The sequence below is a fragment of the Schistocerca gregaria genome, chromosome 8, assembly GCF_023897955.1.
Source record: "Schistocerca gregaria isolate iqSchGreg1 chromosome 8, iqSchGreg1.2, whole genome shotgun sequence".
Lineage (NCBI taxonomy): Eukaryota > Metazoa > Arthropoda > Insecta > Orthoptera > Acrididae > Schistocerca > Schistocerca gregaria.
Window position 1 is genome coordinate 62,663,948 of NC_064927.1, and position 18,507 is coordinate 62,682,454.

Here is an 18,507-nt window from a genome sequence, read left to right on the forward strand (position 1 = left end):
TACTTTTTTTACTGAAAAAAATATGAAATTTTGGGCTGAATATATGGTGAGGCCTAATTTAAAGTACAGTATATTCCTAGGAATACGAGAGAATGAAGCGGAAAACTGGAAACCCTGGAGAGCTGCTGTGATGCAAGACCAGCGACCAGAACGAGTAATGCGGCAACATGCAGCGTATTTCACGCTGTTAGCTGACTGCGCGTCAACATGATTGCAGTCAAACCAGTCATTTTTCTTGTAATACGGTGGGAAGAGCTGTTAGCAGACATGCAATTGTTTGTAAACAACGCTTTATTTATTTTTAATTCAATAATTTTATGAGTAACAGATTCTAGCCAGTTCTTTCCGTAATTGGCTATCATTTTTCATAGTGAAAGTTCCTTGCTGTATTTCGTGTTTGTGAGTGTCAGGTTGGTAACTGAGAAATGTGTAAGACTTATTTTGATATCCAGATACGTAAATCTTAGGCGAAAGCAACAGAACTACGATAAAATTTAATTTTCAACGGAAATACGTGGAGGTCGCACAACACGACGAGAAATTCAGACCAGCCGGTATGTCAAAGAATTTGTCTTCGAAAAAGCAGTCTGTTTTCGATGAAATTTACATATGCCATCTGGCTGCAAAGGAAAATGATTCATTTTATAAATTTTGGTCCTGTAAACGATCACTCTATCAGAACTTTTATTGTAATTACAGAGCAAATGAACATGAAAATTAACGCATCTGACTGCCTAATAAAACTGCATGAAAATTCACAGCATAACACTTTCTTGAGATCTTCTACCAGTATTAACTGAACGCGTATGATATTACTTTCAGAAACACACGCTAACAATCACTGCACCTTACAGCGGACATGAACCTTGATGGCAATTAAATTTATTGGCATACCTGTGAGCACGGAATACTCGTCCGCTCTGCAACTTGTTGCTACTGGGACTATTGATTTGACTGTCCAAAACCAAATTTCATTTGCGGCACTTGTGGTGTGCAAAGCAACACGGTATCTTACAAATTTTCACAAAATGCCTCTTAGAGTACAAATCGCGATGTGCAGTGCGAGTCTGCAAACACTGCCATGAAAGTAAAAATGAAAATCAGGGACCCAAAAAATGGTTCAAATGGCTCTGAGCACTATGGTACTTAACTTCTGAGGTCATCAGTCCTCTTAGAACTTAGAACTACTTAAACCTAACTAACCTAAGGACATCACACACATCCATTCCCGAGGCAGGATTCGAACCTGCATCCGTAGCGTTCACACGATTCCAAACTGTAGCGGCTAGAACCGCTCGGCCACTCCGGCCGGCAAAAACAGAGACTAATCTCAACCATGCGTCATTAAGCCAAGACAACATTATACCTTTCCATAATGATCTCAAACTTAGACAAGTTAGCAGAATACACTGAAGCGCCAAAGAAACTAGTATAGGTATGCATATTCAAATACAGGCATATATAAACAGGTAGAATGCGGCGCTGCCTTCGGCAACCCCTCTATAAGACAAGTGTCTGGCGCAGTGGTTATATCGGTTACTGCTGATTGTCAAGATTTAAGTGAGTTTCAACGTGATGTTGCAGTCGGCCCACAAGCGATGCGATGCAGCGTCTCCGAGGTAGCAATGAAGTGGGGATTTTCCCGTACGACGCAGAATCAGTGATGTATTTCGTTCCGAAAACGGGCGAAAAAGCTATTAAACCGGTGGTCATAATGTTTTGGCTCACCGCTCTACATCACAGTATTCATCACGGGTACAGTAGGTAAAATGTGTGAAAACTTCACTCTTAATGGATGCGTCAGAATTTACGATCGCTATCTTGTGATGGCAGTCTTTCGTTCCAGTCTGATAGCTTCGCCAGTACGAAATAGCTTCTGTTATTTAAAACTGAACCACTCTTCACAGCGAAACAGAAGCGGTGGAGAAAGATGAGCAAAGATGACACGTTATAGCTGATAAGAAGACACGATAGAAGACTGTGTTCAAGATACACACAGCTAAAGAGTCCGCATACTTAATAGATAATATCTACAGACTTCACAAGATCACGTTTCGGAAAAATATCTCTGTTATGAGTGGTACAAAGTGAAGATAAACTATGAACGTTATTAAGCTTAAAACATTAGTTTAGTCGCTCAGTTGGCATAATTTTATGTGGGAGCTAACACACAGCAACCATTTGAGGAACGTCGTATTTCAGCCACAAATAGCAGCTAGTACAAGAATTATTTATTTAAAACCCATTGAACCATAATAAGATCTTCAGTTATCGTAAATTTATCTATAAGAGCTCACTTAGCAATGTTAGAACTGTGACGTCAATATGAAACGTCCCCTTAGAAAATTTAATGCATTACTGAGCTCATAAACCTCTTACATTATTTCATTTTCAAATAGCTGAGCAGAACTGAGCGTACTCAGACATTTCGCTCTTCACCTATTCTGATCAACACTGTTAACAGCCAACTGCCCAACACTACAATAGCAAATTCCACCCAGGCACAGACTGCACACAGCACAGCCAGTGATTTTCATACAGAGCACTACGTCGCGTTACCAATAAAAAAAACTAAATAGCCTACTTACAACATCGACGGAGTTCACAAGATCACGTTTCGGAAAAATATCTTTGTTACGAGTGGTACAAAGTGAAGATAAACGATGAACGTTATTAAGTTTAAAAAATTAGTTTTGTACGTTTTCCTAAGTTGGCATAATTTTACGTAGGAGCTTACACACAGCAACCACTTGAGAAACGCCATATTTCAGCCACAAATAGCAGCTTGTACAAGAATTATTTATTTGAAACCCATTGAATCGTAATAAGATATTCAGTTACCGTAAATTTATCTATAAGAGCTCACTTAACAATGTTAGAACTCTGGCGTCAAATGGTGTTCATCTCCGTAGCTCTGTGGTCAGTATATCTTAGTGTTATGCGAAGGAACCGAGTTAGAATTTGTGGTGCCACCGCCAGACACCACACTTGCTAGGTGGTAGCCTTTAAATCGGCCGCGGTCCGGTAGTATACGTCGGACCCGCGAGTCGCCACTATCAGTGATTGCAGACCGAGCGCCGCCACACGGCAGGTCTAGTCTAGAGAGACTCCCTAGCACTCGCCCCAGTTGTACAGCCGACTTTGCTAGCGATGGTTCACTGTCTACATACGCTCTCATTTGCCGAGACGACAGTTTAGCGTAGCCTTCAGCTACGTCATTTGCTACGACCTAGCAAGGCGCCATATTCAGTTACTATAATTACTTCAAGAACGTATTCTGAACAGATAATATTGTGAATCATGTACTGTCAAGAGCGACGTTCATCATTAATGGATTAAAGTTAAGTATCAACTAATTACGTCCGCTTTCTGAATTCTAATTCCTTGTCATGTTCCAGACCTCATGTCAGCATAGTTCTTTCCTCCTCACGCCAGCCTTCGTGAGCTAAAACGCGTGCATTTCCGCCTCCTATAGTAACAAGGTGTTGGCTCTTCTGCCAACAAAACAGAGTCCTCGTACGCCATGGACTTTTGCTTGGTGTGAGGAATGGTGCAGGGTGTATCCAACCTGATGATGCGAACTGGAGAGCAACTTGTACGTCAAGCGGCGTCTCCAAGATTTAAAAAAAATAAATAAATAAAAAATAAAAATATCATCGTCAGCGGTGTGTTGAATCAACGCCCCTCCATGCCGCAGCCATTGACGCTATTCACAGAGGATAACACGGCGGTCGGTCCGCACCGATCGGTCCATTAAGGCGTCCGTGGAGCTCTGGCGTCACATAACCAAAAAAACCATCGTGTCTCAAGTGTTAATCTTTGTTCAACCGATTGTAATATAACAAACAACAATAACAAAATAAGAAGGAGATAAACAGTAGACAAAGGACGATTTTTATGGCTTTCTGACGCCACAGTTTTAATGTGGCCAAGCAAGCCGTTGTAGATAACGTTAGGATACCTGAAGGTGAGTTGAAGGTCGAAACTGGTTTTACTTTTACGAAGTGGTCACGAGGCAGTGACGTCAGTTCGTGCAGAAACCGGTACGTTGCAAACAGCAAGAATAGCGGTCGGCTTGTTACAGCCAGTTTGCAGTCGTGGTCCAGAGGCAGCAGCTAGGCCGTGTCCTTAGAGAAATTTCCGCGCGTCACAGCAAGAACCAGTTCTTGTGAAATCGCACTTTGTGGGAAGGCGCAACTTTTCGTGAATGTATCTGAGAGCTGTTATGAAAAATCTGCGCCTTAAGATATCGCATAGTAGAAATCCGTTCCTCGGAGGATTCATCTGAGCAGTGAGGTAGAAAACAAACCCGCCGCTGTTAGTGACGTCGAATCGGCAATTCTTACTTACAAGAGGCTCCCGCATCTGTTTTTCTTCTACCTGTTCGCACGTCATTACCTGCGCTGTCATTGAAACACGCACCGGAGCAAGCGTAAAATTTTAATATTTGCATCTAAGTGAATAAGACCTTTTTACGTCGTTGAAATTACCTCTCACATCAGGTCCCCATGTGGCTCTGCATAAGCAGACTGCTGCGTGCCAAGAATTTTACGAAGTTGTGATATACACTCTGAAAAAAGTCAAATAAAACAAATGCACATCGAAGGAATTATCTGACTGAGATGGAGACCTAGAAAATCGGTAGGTCCGATGATTATGGAAGGGGTTTCTTCAAATGACTGATGATAAGGGACCCTAGGCGAGTCAGCCAAATGTCGGGCGTGGGGGAGGGGGTTAACAAATGAGACCCAACCTGTTAATTAAAACTGCCCCTTTACTATTTTTGATTAATATTTAATAATTAAATAGTGTTGAGGGAACTGATCAGTACTAAACAAACAAGGATAGAATTGAACACATTTATTTGACAATAATCTTCCTAACATCAAAGTGATCAAATACATACATTTATAAGTGATAAAATGAAGCTAGAAATGGCAATGGCCCTTAAATTCCAAAACTAACTCTTAAGGTCGGATAACGCATCTGTACTTGTTATTTTCTACTCTCTCAGCTTGTCAGACGGCATAATATACGTCACACAAATCTATTTCAATTACCAAATTTTCAATAAGAGCGTGGCTGGAAAACTGAGCTCTGGTAATCACAGGCGTGCGTAATATCGGATTAAATGCCGAAGCTGAGCCTCACGTTACCAAAAACAGCGTCGTGGACAGGCCAGCAAGGTGCCGGTGGCGTCTGCGTCGTCGAGGAGCCTCAATTGCAACAAAATGAATTTATTTTCGCGAACAGGCTTCCTGTTCGTAAACTCCTATTCAAAAGCTAATTCTACTTTCTTTCCAATCATCTCGCACTCGTTAAGACGGGACTCACCAGCCCAAAGGCAGAATCCAATAACGTCTTTAATAAAGTGTGGCTCAAGGAAATTGTTCTGCACCTGTGTGCTTCCTATAAGACAGTATTCCAAACTGTAATTAGCGGAATCAGCCTAACAGTAAAACATGACAGAACCCCTAACTGAATACTAGTTTCAGTAGCAGCTGGCAGACTTATTCAAAGATCTGCACAGCACACTGAAAAGAATGTACTTTCCTACAGCAGAGCCGAAAGCACGACGTCCGCTCGCTACAGGAGCTACGACGCATCACCCCGATAAAAGCTCCAAAAGCTTCGCTCTGCAAAAATCAGCACACCCACGCTATTTTTCGAGCTGGCCAATCCCGTGGCTCTATACCAGCACAGTTCGCTCCCACTATTATTTTCTGGCTTCTTACAGCCAATTGAAACATTCTGCGCCTTACTGCGCCTTGAATGTTCTGGAACAAACTGAAACTCCGTTCAAAACTGAACCAACCAATCGTGTCTCTCTGTTCGCCCTCGCGCGGGAAAAGGTCATTGCACTAGCTTAACCGCGTTTCTTGGAAAGCCCCAGAAAACGTGAAGATTCGTGGGAAGGCTCCCTTAGGCGCCAGTTCATCTCGACATAGAGGCGGTGGCGTAACGCCCAGCACCAACGAGGCGCCATCCCTCAAAGGTCCCGCGTAATGGGTGCCTACCTGCTCAGGCGGCGCGTTTCCCCCCGTGGGACGCTTTCGCAGGCCGACTCTTAATGGTCGGTTGTAAGCTTCCGCACCCCTCTGCCCTGCCTTTGAGCAGTGCCGCTCGTCCGCTCCAGCCAAACTCCGTGAAAATATCACCTGAACCCCGACTTCATGCAACATGCGAATTTCGTAGAGTTAATACGCGTCTTATGCCGTCTGATACTCCCTATATTAATTTCAATAGGCTGATTGCCTGATAAATAACATAATAACCGATATCTAACTCGTCTTTGCAACAAGTATTATATTACAGTAAGGTGCAAAATACTGCTACCTAACAATTACAATTTTAGAAAAACTGGATGATTTATTGAAGAGAAAGAGCTCCACAAATTGAGAAAGACAGTAATGTGTAGGTCCACATTTGGCCATTATGCAAGCAGTCATTCGACCTTGCGTTCATTGAGACAGCTGTCGGATGTCCTCCTGCTAAACTTGGAGTCTTAGACCATCAAAATACCGAATTGATTCGAGAGTCCTGCACATAACGCTCCAAACCTTCTGAAATGGGGAGAGATCCGGCGACCTTGTTGACCACGGTAGGGTTTGTCAAGCAGTAGAAACTCTCGCCTTGTGCGGGTGACCATTATCTTGCTGAAATATAAACCCTAGATGGCCTGCCACTAATGGCAACAAAACGAGGCGTAGAATTCGTGGTCATGTCGCTGTGCTGTAATGGTGCCGTGGATGGCAACCAGACGGTCCTGTATGGAGTGAGGAATCACGGTACACAATGTGGCGATCCCATGGCAGGTTGTGGGTATGGCGAATACCCGGTGATCGTCACCTGCCAGCGTGTGTAGTGCCAACAGCATAATTCTGAGGCGGTGGTGTTATGGTGTGGTCGTGATTTTCATGGAGGGGGCTTACACCCCTTGTTGTTTTGCTTCGCACTACCACAGCACAGACCTACATTGATATTTTAAGCACCTTCTTGCTTCCCACTGTTGAAGATCAATTCGGGGATGGCGATTGCATCTTTCAACACTATCGAGCACCTGTTCATAATGCACGGCCAGTGGTGGAGTGCTTACATGACAATAACATCCCTGTAATGGACTGTCCTGCACATGTCCTGAACTGAATCCTATAGAACACCTTTGGGATGCTTTAGAACGCCGACTTCGTGTTAGGTCTCACCGACAGCATCCTCAATGCAGCACTCCGTGAAGAATGGGCTGCCATTCCCCAAGAAACCTGCGAGAGTGGAAGCTCTCATCAAGGCTAAGGGGTGAACAACACTATATTGTACTCCAGCATTACAATAGAGGGCGCCACGAACTTTTCAGCCAGGTGTTTGGATACTTTTGATCATATAGTGTATGGTATCAACAGACGAGATAGCCTTATCTGAGACCCGCACAATATGGAAAAGGTGTGGATTACGTTTTCTGTCGGAGCAAGTGAAAAGCAGAGGAAATTAACGAATAGTTCTTGACTCTGTATAATTCAGTCATTTTTGTTAATTTCCTATTGTTTCAACAGTTCTTCTTCCACGATCATCAGCTTTCGCAAGTTGTTGTTGAACGAAGTTCTGCTACAATTAACTTTTATGTAAACAACACAACATTACTATTTGTAGTTGTTTTTTCGGGAAGAAGAGATAAGACCGATCGTTGGGATTGGGCGATAGAAGGAGTGGCATACATCTACATCTAAATATAATTTGTGGAAACCATCTGATGGTGTATGACGTAGGGTACTTCTGCTAGAATTTTCATTTTCTCTTCTTCATTATCGATTCAGGAATGGAGTGCGGGAACGATGTTAGTTAGCCTGCGCAGCATCCTAATTTTTCTGATTGTCTGTCATGGCTAGTTTGCGTGATGTAAGAGGGAGGAAAGCATATGTTCTCTAACTGTTCTTGGAACGTACACTCTGATGTTTTTCATAGTGTACCTCTCCGTGATGGACAACGCGTCTGTTGTACCGCCTGCACTGGAGTTTGTGAGCGAAGCTCCGGGCCTTTTTAGCTGACAAGTTACTATGTATCGTGTTCAAACCACTTGGTCATCACTTATTACTAAGAAGAAACAGTTAGTGAAACCATTCGTGGGACCTGGAGCTACAACATATAACAGTTGCTTTTTTAAAACAAGATGGTCTCTGTGTTCGTCGAAGGCAACATGCCTAGCCTGTGGGAGTTTTATGAATCTCTCTCGCTGTTACTAAACAAACCCGTAGAAGAATGCGCCTTGATCCTTTGGGTTCCTCTGTCAAATAATCTATTTCCTGGTAAGGGTTCCATTATTACTGGCTCAAGGCAAGGCTGATTTATAAGACATGCCTCCTGTGGATGAATTACATTCCTTAGAGTTCTTCAAACGAATCTAAACAGGACATCCATGGCGATGGTGCCAACAAACCCACAGCCGTCGTTGGTGTGAAAAATGATGTAAAGTACATTCCTGTAGTGATCTGAATGGTATTTAAATTGAAGGCCTTTATTTCCACGAAGGTATTTACTCGAAGATTAACAAAGTGACGTTTTGAACAAGGCATTAGTGCCGAAGGTGTTTCAACATGGCGCGAAATATAATTTTTAAAAGGCAAGGTCTCGAAGCAGATACCGTAGACGGACTAAGGCACACGATTAATTACCTAGAAACAAGTGAGTAACACAATTTATGTATCTACTGGTGCTGACAAGTTTTGATCGCTACCTACCTTTGAGTTTTGTATCACTTTTCATATTCCAGCAGTGCATCATATGGGGAAAAGAACAGTTTGTAATTGTTGGGAGTGACTAATATAACCACAGAAAAACGAATTTTTCTTACTACAGTGTTGGACAAAATTTTCTTAAGAAAAAAAGATGTGAAAGAATTTAAGCGACCACCTGTTTACTGTAACTGAGCATTCGAATTGCATGCGCCACTCATTTCGAAGTGAGGATTCAGGCTAGCGAAATCCGTGTCAGTTCTAGAGATTTTATGGATTGTAACACGAGGTGTCTGCAGATAAGGCTATAGCAAAGCCATCTCTCTAAACAAAAAAGTGCCGTTCGTCGTACAGGCGATTACATATAAGTTGTTGTTGTTGTGGTCTTCAGTCCTGAGACTGGTTCGATGCAGCTCCATGCTGCTCTATCCTGTGCAAGGTTCTTCATCTCCCAGTACCTACTGCAACCTACATCCTTCTGGATCAGTTTAGTGTATTCCTCTCTTGGTCTCCCTCTACGATTTTTACCCTCCATGCTGCCCTCCAGTTCTAAATTGGTGATCCCTTGATGCCTCATAACATATCCTACCAACCGATCCCTTCTTCTAGTCAACTTGTGCCACAAACTCCTCTTCTCCCCAATTCTATTCAATATCTCCTCATTAGTTATGTGATCTACCCATCTAATCTTCAGCATTCCTCTGTAGCACCACAACTTCTATTCTATTCTTGTCTAAACTACTTATCGTCCAAGTTTCACTTCCATACACGGCTACACTCCATACAAATACATTCAGAAACGACTACCTGACACTTAAATCAATACTCGATGTTAACAAATTTCTCTTCTTCAGAAACGCTTTCCTTGCCATTGCCAGTCTACATTTTATATCCTCTCTACTTCGACCATCATCAGTTATTTTACTCTCCAAATAGCAAAATTCCTTTACTACTTTAAGCGTCTCAGTTCCTAATCTAATTCCCTCAGCATCACCCGACTTAATTTGATTTCATTCCATTATCATCGTTTTGCTTTTGTTGATGTTCATCTTATATCCCCCTTTCAAGGCACTGTAAATTCCGTTCAACTGCTATTCCAAGTCCTTTGCTGTCTCTGACAGAATTACAATGTCATCGGCGAACCTCAAAGTTTTTATTTCTTCTCCATGGATTTTAATACCTACTCCGAATTTTTCTTTTGTTTCCTTTACTGCTTGCTCAATATACAGATTGAATAATATCGGGGAGAGGCTACAACCCTGTCTCACTCTCTTCCCAACCACTGTCCCTCGACTCTTATAACTGCCATCTGATTTCTGTACAAATTGCAAATAGTCTTTCGCTCCTTGTATTTTACCCCTGTCACCTTCAGAAATTGAAAGAGAGTATTCCAGTCAACATTGTCAAAAGCTTTCTCTAAGTCTACAAATGCTAGAAACGTACGTTTGCCTTTCGTTAATCTTTCTTCTAAGATAAGTCGTAGGGTCAGTATAGCCTCACGAATTCTAACATTTCTATGGAATCCAAACTGATCTTTCCCGAGGTCGGCTTCTACCAGTTTTTCGATTCGTCTGTAAACCAAGCACAGAAAAAAAAGATAGCGCACAGCAGTGAGCACTGTTAACTTGCCGAACACGCGGCCTATGCTAGCAGATAAACCAGAGATCAAGGCGCGAGGCACCTCAGAACACGGCTGGTCTCGGTGGAGGTTCGAGTCCTCTCTCGGGCATGGATGTGTGTCTTTGTCCGTAGGATAATTTAGGTTAAGTAGTGTTGTGTACATAGTTCCGCGTAGTCAGCGCGTACACAACTTACCCACTAGATCGCGCCCCGGGAAGCACAACAGCGCAGGCGCAGCGCTCGTCCGTCTCCGCACTACGAGATGGCGCTGTCTTAGAGACGGACCAAATTCTGCTTCCGCCGATCCGCGTATTAATATGTAACGCAGCCAATGAGATTGCTGCTAACGTAGAACCTTTTCTCCTCACGGATCACTCTCGCGCAGTGATACCTGAACGGTCGAGGTATTATAACGAGTGTACAGACCTCCGTTTAGTCAGTCTGCATTTGTCTGCAGCAGTCTGTACCAGTCTGCATTAGTCTATAGTTAAGTTTCAGTCTGCGCCTAATAAGATTATCACATTCCTGTACATAGCCATGAAGAGAAATGTATAGACACTTTGTCAAACATGAGAGATATGTGAGAATAAGATTAACGTACCAAGACCAAAGGAACTTCAGATTGTCAATTGTAAATAGCATCCAGAATCAAGTTAAGTACGGTTTATGATTATTATAGTTTTAATAAATGTGTGTGAAAATTAATCAAGTTCTGTTTAAAGTTGGTCACCGTCAATCTGCTACTCTAAGCGTGCAAGTGGCATTTCTATCGTCTGACCTAACGGCAGAAGATAAACACGCCATGATAATACCACGAGACATATTGCTGACACTCGCCTACTTCGTTAGAGCGACAAGTCAAATAATCTGATGGTGTGTGTACCGAAGGTCTTACAGTACGCACACAACGAGTAGTGTGTAAGCTTAGGGACTGATAACCTTAGGAGTTAAGTTCCATAAGATTTCACACACAACTGAACATTTGAACCTCAGGACACCACCGACAGCCACCTGAGGACGCATCCGAGGTCAGTGGCTCATGCATAGGGTTGCCATGTCCAAAAATAGCATAGCCAGACTCGGCGCTATATTTTGCCCCAAGAGCTGGGATCCCTGTTTTAAATAGAGACAGAATCACATGGAGTCTTCAGACGTTTATCAATACCCACTTTTTTGTGAGTTCAAGCTCAAATGTGCTTTAACTCAAAAATAGCCTGTAAACAGCCTTATAATTTGGCAGTAAAGAATAGCTACTAGGTGTTCAGTCGTTTCAGCTGCTCAGTCTGTAATACTAATGGTCATTACCGCGAGGATATATCTCCGATAACGTTACTATATTACGAGAATTAAAGGTTTAACATGACCGACTTATAATGGAAATTTATCTGACAAAGTTTCATCACCTGAAAGATTATGTTTTTGAGGACGAGCAGTAATTATACTATCGGGTATTGAACAAATGGTATTTTAGTTGTAAAGAAACCCTGCATTCATGTAAATGAAAGACGTTCGCCAGGCCAAGTAGGCAAAGTGATCCCGAGTAAAACACTGTTAATCAAGACAATAACTGTTGTATCTAGCGTTACCTAGGGCATAAATCTGTTTAGTAAATGGCACAATCAAGCAAGTATTTGTAAAGTAGTTATTCATGAGCAACACAGATAAAAGCTGAAATGTTCAGGTACCAAACGATTTCCCACTAATGAACACTCTCTATTAAACGAATACTGTGAAATAAAGCAAGAAAGATAATGTTCATTACATAGAACCACTTAATAAGCGAGAAGCACAGTTACGTTGGCCATGTAGTAACTTTAACATATTCCTCTTTGAAGACAGTAAAAATGAAATGATTGTTCAGCTGTGACGTTAACAGATATGATTATTTCAAGTAAAGCATGTAAGTATTTGTGTTATACAAAAGCAAAGGGAAATATAGGAACCCTGAATCTGTTATGGTCTTATTGAGTTGTAGCTTGTTACAAGAACACAATTACTTTTGGATTTCTTACTACACTTCATAAACATTAAACATACTGAAATGCTAGCTCAACATTAATTGCGGATCCAGAAACTGTGTTGCCTACAAACTCAGTTTAGTACGCTTACTTTTAACCGGGAATAGTAAAGATGCATACATAAATGGAAATATTTAGCACTGCTACAAACCTGCGAAGTACAGAACAGTTGTGCTGATCTTTAAACTGTAATAACGTACCAATTTTTCTGATAATCATAACTCCTTTGTATTACGTCAGTACTGAGCAATGCTTATGATTAGAATGAAAACTAAATAAAGTTATAAGCCATTTTTCTTCCCAATTATTCTTTTGCGTACTTTCATTGAACATGAGGAGCATTTAATACAAAGATTAATTAAACACATAGAAAATTATAGCTTCACGAAAATGGATGACACTTTTGCAACAGTAATGATTTTTAGTTCATTAGAAATTGCACACTCTGGATTATTCCACCATCAGGAATAGGAACTTGCAAGACGCCACTGGGCTAAGGCCAAACATATATGTTGCCCTTGTTCTGCATCTACATCTGCATCTACATCTTCATAGATACTCTGTAAATCACACTTAATAGCCTGCAGAGGGTTCATAGAGGCACCTTCACAATCATTCTCTTTTATTCCATTCTCGAACACAGTGTGGAAAAAACAAATACCTATACGTTTCCGTGCGAGCTACGATTTCCCTCATTTTATTATGGTAATCTCTTCACCATATGAACGTCGGCCTCAACAAAATATTTTCGCATTAGTATGAGGAATTTGGTGATTGATATTCCGTGAGAAGATACCGCCGCAACGATAAACGCCTTTGTTTTAATGACGTCCACCCCAAAACACGAATCCAGTCGCAGAACTGAGACGATATTCTGTAAGCATACGATTTCGTTACCAGCCGCTTGTGAGGCACGGTGTCAAAAGCCTTCTGGAAATATATAAATACTGAATCAATTTGAAATCCCTTGTCGACAGCACTCAAAACTTCTTGTGAGTGAAGAGCTAGTTATACAAGAACGATGTTTTCTAAATCACTGTTGACTATGTATCAATAGTCCATTCCTTCGACGTAATTAATGTTACTCGGACACAATATGTACACCAAATTTCAGCTGCATATCGACGTACTGACATGGGCTTGTAATTTAGTGGATCAATCGCACTGTTTTTCGTGAATACTGGAGTGACTTGTGCAAGCTTCCTGTCTTCGGCTACGATTCTTTCGTAGCCAGTTAAGTACTGAGCTACCCGTGGTCTAGGGTGGCATTTTCGATAAGTTATCAAAGCGTCCTCAGTCCTGAGTGCGAAACCCGCCACTGTTCAAATTTTGAGTAATAATCGGGATTGGCAGCCGAAGACTTCCGGTATAAGAAGTCAAGCACATTCTGCCAACGGCCTTGTCAAAGAGGGCGGAGGAGGGGACAGACGTTCGGAGGATTCTCTTGTCCCTGGGGTGGGAAACTGCCCGTAAATGAGGAAGAATCGACAATGAACAACGGCAGGAGGGTGCAGAAGGCTATGGAAACCACCACATTGCAGACACATAACTAGTATCCACAGGACAGGTGGCCTGTAATTGAAGAAGGACATGATGATCTCTCCATTGGAAAAAGATTCCGGAATAGTCCGATATTCGGGTCTCCGGAAGGAAACTACCAAGGGGAGGCTAACCATGAGAAAAAGATTGAATGACAAACGAAAGGATGACGTTCTGCGCATCCGGGAGCGGAACGTTGTAGGGAAGCTAGAAAATCTGAAAAAAGAAATGCAGAGGCTCGATCTAGATATGCTAGGGATCAGTGAAGTGAGATGGAAAGAAGGACTTCTGATCAGCTTAGTATAGTGTAATATCAACAGCAGCAGAAAATGGTATAACGGTAGTAGGATTCGTTACGAATAACCTAAGGGAGAGTGATACTGTGAAAAGTTCAGTGTCAGGGTTTTTCTCATCAGGATCTACAAGAAACCAACACCGACAACGATAATTCTGGTGAACGTCTCGACGTTGCAAACTGATAATGAAGAGATAGAGTAAGTATATGAGGATGTTAAAAAGGTAGTACAGTGCATGAAAGAAGACAGAAATCCAATAATCATGGGGGACTGAAATGCAACTGTAGTGGAATGAGTAGAAAAGATATTACAGGAGAATACGGGCTTGGGATAAAGAATGACAGAGGAGAAAGACTAATTGAGTCCTGTAATAAGTTTCAACTAGTAATAGCGAGTACTCTGTTCAAGAATCACAAGAGGATAAGAGCTAGCATTCCAAAGATATTCGGGCTCACATGCGGTTCCTCTTCGTTGAAATGTCTTGGAAAAAACTCGTCTAGGTGTTGAACCGCACGTATGGCATGACACGCCCTAAATTAGACACTAGTGACCGTTTGGTTAAATTGTCTGGCTAATGGCAAGTTTGCGAAACACAAAGTTAATATAACGTATAATAACAGTAATAATAATATCACGAACTAAATTAACGACCCATAAATGAAATAGCGAAAGTGGTCGTATTGAGAATTACTATTACACCTGAGCACATACCCAACTGGCACAGTTCGATTATTGACAATCTCATCGCGAAATACAAGTTATCTACGCAAAAAATTAGAGGTCGCACCGCTCAGAGACTAAGTCCCGCTATAACGCTACAACTTCTCCCAAGATTATTATGAAGTGTCCAAACACCACCTTTTTTTATAAGCATACGTGTATTTATCGTACGATTCAGTGCTCTCTAAGGCCTTTTATATGTATCTTTATAGGTATCATTCAGTTAAATTTGCCAAGAAACCTATTATTCTTTGTAAACACATATAGAATATTCTGCAAGGACGTACATTATCGTGATTGTAATTAGATTGTTGTCATTAACAAAATTATTATGTACATATGCCAAATTATGTATCAAGTCGAGAAACTGAAGTAATAAATGTTTAGCAGCAAATATTAAGAAAGTGTGGAAATGTTAGCATAAATAACTAACGCTTCTAATTATCATAATTGCAGTTGACACATTAGTTTACACAAAAAAGTAATTCCGCATGAAATGAAAATAACAATTATTATACAGTGATGCAGATTCATTCATTATTCATTTCCGTGTAATTAATTGTAAATAATGGTGCTTGTAATTAAGCAGATAATTACCTCTTGTTACTTACACTATCCAAATTTACAAAACTCCGGCATATAAGACAACAAGAGTGTATTTAATTTATGTAATCTGGCAAAGCACGATGTGTGTACTTCGAACTAATGTTAGCAACGTAATTCTTACAATCACTAATTACGAAATTAAAGTAAAATCAAAATAAATGTTTGAAACAGATTATAAAATTAATTTTCACACTAAAGATCAAAGATGATAATAAAAAATAATATGTTATTCAACAATATATGTTATAATCTGTACAAATGTAACAGCAGTCAGCTTAGATGAATTTGTTTTTAATTGTTAGTTACATTTCGTAATAAATTAACGATGTAGCAATTGTCAAAAATTGTATTTACAGCTACACAGCGATGCTACAAGGCGGTCAGTCAGTGCTTTTGTTTACCTCAGGAGTCTGTGCAGTTCGGTTGTCAACTAATGTCAGTAAATAATTTTGTGAAATTTGAAACTTTCGTGATGTTCTCATCAACCGTCATTCAATCTCAGTTAAATTTAGTTGAGCAACGTTCGAAAATATAAGGTCGTTACACCGCGATACCACACAACACGAAATTTTCTAAGTCGTTTCATTTCCTAGCTGCCTAAAGACCGATTGTCTGCTTTCGCGTCTGCATCCGAACTGTACCGTCTGGTGTCTCCAGACGAACCGTAATTTTGGTGTCTAGACCAGAACTGCCCGCTTTCTCCGTCTGCGGCAGCAAACCCTCTGCCCGTCCCCGGCAGCGGTTCCCGCGCGCCGAACATCGTCGCTCAACTGACTAGTGTAGTTCCCTTCCCTGAATCCCTCCATCTGATTAGCTGCAGCTTATTCTACATTATTTTATCATATTTAAATAATCAAGGCGTGACCACTTTAACGTTCCAAATAAAGTAACAATAATATCTGTTACATAATAAACGTTAAATTCTTTTACATAAAACCAATACAATTTCCTTCTTAGCTTTGAATCCCACAGCCAGTAGCCTTGCACCAATGTGCTTTCTGCTAAATAAAGAACTAAAGTAACTATTATGCACTAAACTTACAACAAATATTCTATTACCCAATGATTCAATAAGGTGTCATGGTGTCATTGTTCAATGTGTTGTGTGGAGGAAATGGTCTGATGCTTAACTGAAAATACTAATAATTTAAATTCACTATATTTTTTAAACAAATGAAGTTACAGAGTTGATATTTGCAACATGATGCGCTTATATATGAAATGTCGATCGTTAAGTTCGACCAAACCGATCAGACTTTGGTATTCAGGTTTTGTTACGAAACTTGTTAATTGCACTTTAACAGTAAACCCTAAACTTTTATAGATATGATCAATATTCAAGTTTTACTGGGATCACCATGAAAATTTATGAAGGGTGCTAGACTAAAATTACTGTGGCTTCATTCCCTGGATTACTACAGAATTAAATAATTTTTATAAATGTTTCCCTTAATGGTCGATCATACGTCCGCCATATTTTACCCTGATACGTCTCCTTGGTCACAAACAGCTTCTATGGCGTTTCCTTATAGCGTAGGTTCTCGTCTGTCTCACTCGCACAGTACAGCGCTTAAGCCTCATTCAGCACAATAGAAGTCTGTGAGTTTTCCCATGTCGTGGCGAGTCTGTGCTCCTTGTGGCACATGGTCCGGGACGGCATTGTTCGTTTCACAATTTCTGAGCGCTGACTCTTTGAACCATACATTTAAATGAGAGGGAAATCTTCGTTAACTCACAAGGAGGAGGTGTTCTTGGAAAAGGCCGAGCGATACGGATTACATTTTGGTCAGACAGAGATTCCGAAATCAGATACTGGATTGTAAGGCATTCCCGGGAGCAGATATAGACCGAGATCACAATGTATTAGTGATGAAGAGTAGCTGAACTTTAAGGCATAAGGAAGAATCAATTCGCAAATAAATGGTTTACGGAAGTTCTAAGGAATGACACGATACGCTTGATGTTCTCCAAGGCTATAAATACAACAATAAGTAATAGCTGAATAAGGAGTACATTTGATGAGGAATGGAAGTCTCCAAAAAGAGGATTAACAGAAGTTGGAAAGAGAAACAAAGGTACAAGAAAGATAACAGCGACGAAACCACGGGTAACAGAAGAAATATTTCAGTTGATCAACGAAAGAACGAAACGAAGTACAAAAATGTTCAGGGAAATTCAGGAATGCAGAAATACAAGTCGCTAAGAAATGAAATAAATACAAACTTCAGGGAAGCTAAGACGAAATGGCTGCATGAAAAACGTGAAGAAATCGAGAAAGAAATGATTACTGGAAGGACTGACTCAGCATATATGAAAGTCAAAACAACCTTCTGTGAAATTAAAAGCAAGGCTGGTACAATTAAGAGCGCAACGGGTATTATACTATTAAATGCAGAGGAGAGAGCGGACAGATGGAAAAAGTACGTTGAAGGCCTCAATGACGGGAAGATTTATCTGATGTGACATGAAAAGAAACATGAGTCGATTGAGAAGAGGTAGGAGATCCAGTATTAGAATCAGAATTTATGAGAGCTTTGGAGGACTTCAGATCAATTAAGGTAGAAGAGATAGATAACATACCATCACAATTTCTAAAATCATTGGAGGAAGTGGAGACAAAGCAAACTTACTACGTTGGTGTGTAGAATGTACTAGTATTAGTCTAGCGACGTACGATCTGATTTTTTGAAAAAATATCATCCACGCGATTCCGAAGACTGCAAGAACTGACGAGTGCGAGTATTATTGCACAATCAGCGTAACAGCTCATGCATCCAAGTTTCTGACAAGAGTATTATACAGAAGAATGAAAAACAGAATTGAGAATGTGTTAGATGACGATCAGTTTGGCTGTAGGAAAGGTAATGGCACCAGAGGGGCAATTGATACGGATGCAAGACATAAGAAAAATCAAGACACGTTCATAGATCCTATGAATCACAGGATTTGTCGACCTGGAAAAAGCGTTAGAAAATGTAAAATGGT